Source organism: Miniopterus schreibersii (assembly GCF_964146895.1).
Source record: "Miniopterus schreibersii genome assembly, chromosome: 1".
Taxonomy (NCBI): domain Eukaryota; kingdom Metazoa; phylum Chordata; class Mammalia; order Chiroptera; family Miniopteridae; genus Miniopterus; species Miniopterus schreibersii.
Window position 1 is genome coordinate 128,285,141 of NC_138101.1, and position 5,608 is coordinate 128,290,748.

The 5,608-nt window shown below is 38.2% G+C and overlaps 1 pseudogene across 1 annotated transcript; it reads left to right on the plus strand.

Annotated features, from left to right (window-relative positions):
* The first annotated feature begins 5,009 nt into the window (after positions 1-5,009).
* Positions 5,010-5,281, plus strand: LOC308548374 (large ribosomal subunit protein eL43 pseudogene; annotated as a pseudogene). Its single transcript has one exon. The product of its transcript is annotated as a large ribosomal subunit protein eL43 pseudogene (transcript).
* The last annotated feature ends 327 nt before the right edge of the window (positions 5,282-5,608 follow it).

Consider the following 5,608-nt stretch of genomic DNA (forward strand, 5'->3'; position numbering starts at 1 on the left):
TATTTATAGTTTTATTGCCAACCTTATTTTGCCAAAATAGTCAATAAAAAATGAGGTCTTTTTTAGTTTTTGTTTTTTTTTTAATATATCTTTATTGATTTCAGAGAGAGGAAAGGAGAGGAAGAGAGAGAGATAGAAACATCAATGATGAGAGAGTCATTGATCGGCTGCAGCCCGCAACCCGGGCATGTGCCCTGACCGGGAATCGAACCCCGATCACCTGGATCCTAGGTCAATGCTCAACCGCTGAGCCACGCCCGGCTGGGCTGAGGTCTTTTTTAATTAGAAGTGCCAGGGACTTCTATTTCTATTAAGGATTATGAGCTCACACAGTTAACTGGGTATTGGAACCATTGCTTTAAAGTGTACCTTATTTTTAATTACCTGGTATTATTGCCATGAGGTCACTATTTTAAAGGACTCTTCTCATGAGATATTTATTATAAGCTCTTCATCATTCTACGGGCTGCCCGTAGCTAGCTATTGCATCTGCTTGCAAATACAAAATTAACGCTCATTTTTCTAGTTGATTGTCCAGAATAACGACTAAAGTCTAGAAGTCTAGACACTCAGCTTTAGCTTACAATTCCAGCTTCATTCTATAACTTAAAACATTGGCATTGCAACATATTTCTCTTTGGTGCAACAAAAATGATCCTATTCAATGCTACCTTGAGCCATTACCCCAATTCTTCAGAGGCTTTACATGACCTTGTTTCCTCTAAAGCCAAGTGAAGGTAAAGATGATGTGCTTTATTGTATAACTGAATTTGGAAGGAGAGAAGGTGAGAGAAGAGAGGGGAAAGAGCTCAATGGACTTTGGGTATGCTTTTCATTCTGAATGTTTGAAAGGAAACTTGTGATGTAGGGCAGATTCCTCTGAAAGTACTGCTCTCATTGTGTCTTCAGTTTGTGTGCAAGCCTCAGCTGTGCTACTTTATTGCCATTTTCAGCAAGAATTCAGGAGAGAATGAAAGGATGGAAACTCAAACAGAATGACTAAGCTGTAATACAAAGATAATGAACTCCAATGCAACAGGACAGCAAATTAGAAGGCTGGGAAGTTGTTAGCCATGAAAAAGAAAAAGAGCTCTATTTCCACATTCTTGAAGCATTCTTTGGAAGCCAGAAAAATCTAGCAATACAGTTAACCCCGTTACTGTCAGTGCAATTTTACTTTCAAAAGAAAGGCAGGCTAACGTTTTTAAACAGCAATTATGTTTTATGAAAAGGGAGAGAGGAACACCAAAATCCCCAAGAGCAAGAGGGGATAACACACCAATCAGAAAACAGCTTAAGATTCCTATTCACCTCAGCTTTTTAAAAATAAGCACTTTCAAGTCCTAAGCACCCTCCACTTCAGATGCTAAAAAGAAGTAAACTGTGGACCACCTATCTCGGCAGGAAACAGTATAGTTTAAGTTGCTTTTATGCCATTCTCTTAGGTGACTCACCTGGCATTTCAGAGGGGGTGGGTCACATTGACTTTATCCTAGGGGAGCTTCCCTTCCAAGGCACTAAATTAAGACCAAGATCCTTCTGAGTACGGTCATCATGATGCACCAGCGAGATGGATTACAAGTGGGGCAGCCCAAAACAATAACAAAAAAACCAAATGCTGGCAGGGCCTTCCAAGGCTGCAAAGTCCAAATCGGAGGTGACTAAATATTCCCAATGATTTTTTTTGAGTTCCCAAAGAATTTTCTTGAAAAAAAAGAAGAAAGTCTCAAAGTCCATAAGATGATCTTAATATATACTCCAACTAAGATTTTAAATCTGATCAAATACAGTTAATGAAGAAAATTACTTCTTTACATTTATTTTCCTATTATCATTAAAGGTGTTTTGAGAAAATTACTTATGAACCTCTTTTTTTTTTTTTTTTTATTGTTGTTCTAACCCAGCAAGCTAAACATGTTTCATTTATTTTTAAATGAAGTGAAAATTAGCCAGGTGTGTTAGATAAGCTTTCTACACTCCGGTCTAAATATTGACAAAGGGAGATGTGTCACTGGAAAAATCATCACTCTGGCAATTATCAAGTTAACATGTTAAGTGGAAAAAGATGTGAAACTTCCAAATGTGTCAATACAGATTATTTCATTTCCACTAGCAGCTATACTGTGAACATCAGTTCTTCATTGTACACTGAGCAAGCAGTTCAGCTAAACAAATTTCTCTTCTGGGTCTGAAAAAATCTCAAGGTCTGGTTCAAAATCACATATGTTTCTAACTACAGCTTCAAATGACCTAAAGGGAGGGAAGGGCAGCAAATGATGACAAAGTATTTCTCTGTATTGTTTGTTTTTATAAGAACGGTGTCTTCACTCCTCTTTCATTGGGTTATGTGGGTGATTTCCCCTGTTCTCACCGATCCTAAACCACATCCCTTACAGAAAGTAGCAGGACTTTCAAAGTTGGACCATATTATTATACTTATGGTACTGAGAAAATAGAGTATTTCAGTAATAATTATTTTGTTGCACACTTTAGACTCCTGTGAACTGCACTTGAAGATGAGAGAAAGTGCTATTAATTTGGTTTTATTAAGAAAGAATCAGGTGAATATAAGAGTAAATTCTGGCAATATAAAAATTCTACCTTTTTATCACTCGGTGATTAAGCAACCAGGTAAGACTTCTAGAATAGGTAGCTAGATATTAATAAAGGAAGGGAGCAAAGGGAATTAGACATTATATATAATAAACTAGGGGGCTGAGTGGGACAATAAGCCTGCTTCGATAGGAAGTCGCAGCATTCATAGGCTGTCCAGGGGACTGCTGCACCCTCCTCCCTCGGGACCTAACCCCCAAGGTCAGGAAGGGTGTTACTAGTCATTAGCTAGAATTACCAAAGGGGGGAAATAATTATCAAGTGGGAGAAATTCCTCTGCTGGACACATGCCCAGTAGAAGCCAAGATGGCACAGGGGGAGGTCGTTCTACTTTGTGGCATGTGCAGTAGGAGCCAAGATGGTGACCACAAAGGGAGGTGTCTAGCTTGGGAAAGGGTTAGATTGGTTAGGGGGAGGGCCTAGCACAAGCTTAGAAAGGATTGGGAAAGTGATTGGTTGCTTTGGAACAGTGCCTGGTCCTTCTCAAGCCTGAGATAATAGAATCAGAGCCTTACAGAGGCGAGCTCTTCATCTCTCTCTCTCTGGGTAACACGAGCGAGTTCGTGTGCTCCTGCATTCTCTCTGCACAGCAGTCATGAGGGCCTTGCAGCCACGTGGGCTCCAAGCATGAACCCAGGTAGAGTAACGCAGTGCCGGTTAGAGTGCAGCTGGGGACAGATTAAGCTAGTTGGACCGGGCTAGAGACTGAACTAGACTAAGCTTTGGCATGCACTCAACCAATGGCACAGAATTTCTGGAGCCTGACCCTACTTCTGGGCTTAATGAAGACGAGGCTGGACTTCTTCCACAGTGGGACCGACTGAGATGAGACATCGAGAGCCTGGGGTCAGTCATTTATTTCAATCCCAATAAATCTTACCCTATACCTTATCCTTCCATGTGTGGGTCCCTGAAAATGCTTTTCTTGCAGCTCCATGTAAGGATCCCATTTCCATTGGCAACAGGGCCAGGGGATTAAATAACCTGCTAGAATATCCCTAATATGCTATATGAGATTAGCCCCTTTGTCTATGATGAGTTGTGGATACTTTGCCAAGTTTCTTGGTTATCTTTTTACTTTGTGTAGAGTGTTTTGCATGTGGGAGAAAATTATACACACACACAGTATACACATTTAAAAGAGCTTTAAATTTACTGATTATTTTAGGAAGGGCTTCTGGATTTTAAGTCATAGTTAGAAAGGTTTTCCCTACTTCAAAGATATAAAGAAATTCTCCTAAATTTTCTTTTAGTACATATGATTTCATCTTTTACAGTGAAATCTTGAAGCCATTTGGTTTAGAATGTGAGGTATATATCCAACATAACCTACACCTCCCACACCCCTGCTTTACACCAACTTCATTTATTGGATGAACCATCTTTTACCCACAGTTCGGAGGTGCTACTTTTGTTATATTTTAAATTATGTATTTATCCCCTTATCTATCTGGGTGTATTTTTATTAATCTCATTGATATATCTACTTATTCAGGTGCCGGTATTGGTTTGTTGTGGCTTTATAATATGTTTTAATGTTTGGTAAGGCTAATCTTTATAGCTCTTCCCTTTCATTGGTTTCCTGACTATTTATGTTAATTTTTTCCAAATAAACTTTAGCAGTATTTTAAAATTCAAACAAACAACAAATAAACAAACAGGAAAAAAACTTGTTGGTGCTTTGTTAGGATTATGATAAATTTATAAATTAACTTATGAAGAATGACAACTATATTATATTGAATCTTTGTGTTAATGAACATGATATAGTTTTCTTTTATATTCTAGCTGATGATCTTATTTCTCTTTTCCAAGATCTTGAGACATTTCACTGTAGTTTCTAAATACTGAAAAAGACAAATATCATTGAACATGTTAAAACAGAAATTTCAAAAAGGCTTATTAAAGACTCTCATGGATATATAGAATGAGGACATATCAAAGATTTTATTCATCTCATAAGTTAATGAGAAAATCAGTAAGATGCTACATTAGTCCAAAGAGTTTTGAGAAGCTAGAAGAAATTTAATAGATTGTTAGGTTAAATACAAGATTAATGTCCAAAAGGACCATAAACCTTTGTGGTCATCTCTTCCACTAGACAGACATTATTTGCATTTTTGCTGAACAAAATACCTACATGTTAACCTCTGTCCCTACAAAATTGAAAATAATCCAGGCAATTGAATATGTTTTTTTAAAAAATTGATTTCAGAGAGAGGAAGGGAGGGTTAGAGAGTGATAGAAACATCCTCTGCCTCCTGCCCTGGCTGGGAATCGAACCGGCAACCTCTTAGTGCATGGGCAGACACTCACCCAACTGAACCACACTGGCTGGGCTAACCCAGGTGATTTAAAGTCGAACCTAGCTCTATGTGTTCTGACCTAACAGTGTTATGGCAAAATGCACCAGGAAGGTCGGGTCAGTAAATATGGGACCTGTTAAGGTGACTCCCTCAGGAAAATGGTGAAGAAAATGGAAATTAGCCAGCACACCAAGTACACTTGCTCCTTCTGTGGCAAAACCAAGATGAAGAGACGAGCTGTGGGATCTGGCACCGCAGTTCCTGGACCTACAACACCACTTCTGCCCTCACAGTAAAGTCTGCCATTCGAAGACAAGGAATTGAAAGGCCATTGGAAGTTCCACAATTTGAAACATTGCTAGCCTATAATAAATGGTTTAATTTATGTAATCCCCCAAATAATCAAAATAAAGATAATCCTAGTCTTGCACTGAAAGAACACCTACCTCTTTTGCTTATTTCCAAGTTTTAGACATTTCCCCCCACAAACATATTAAATAAAACAGTTGGCATTTTAAAATTCAAAATTCATTTGGTTAACTTTATTATGATGATGTATCATTACTGTTTTGCAGTCAGCATGGGTGGTCCCTCCCTTTCCATGATTCATTTTTCTTATGATTAAATACAAGTGATAGGTCTTGGGCAAAGAAATTAAGAAAGACATTGCATCAATTCAATAAATATTT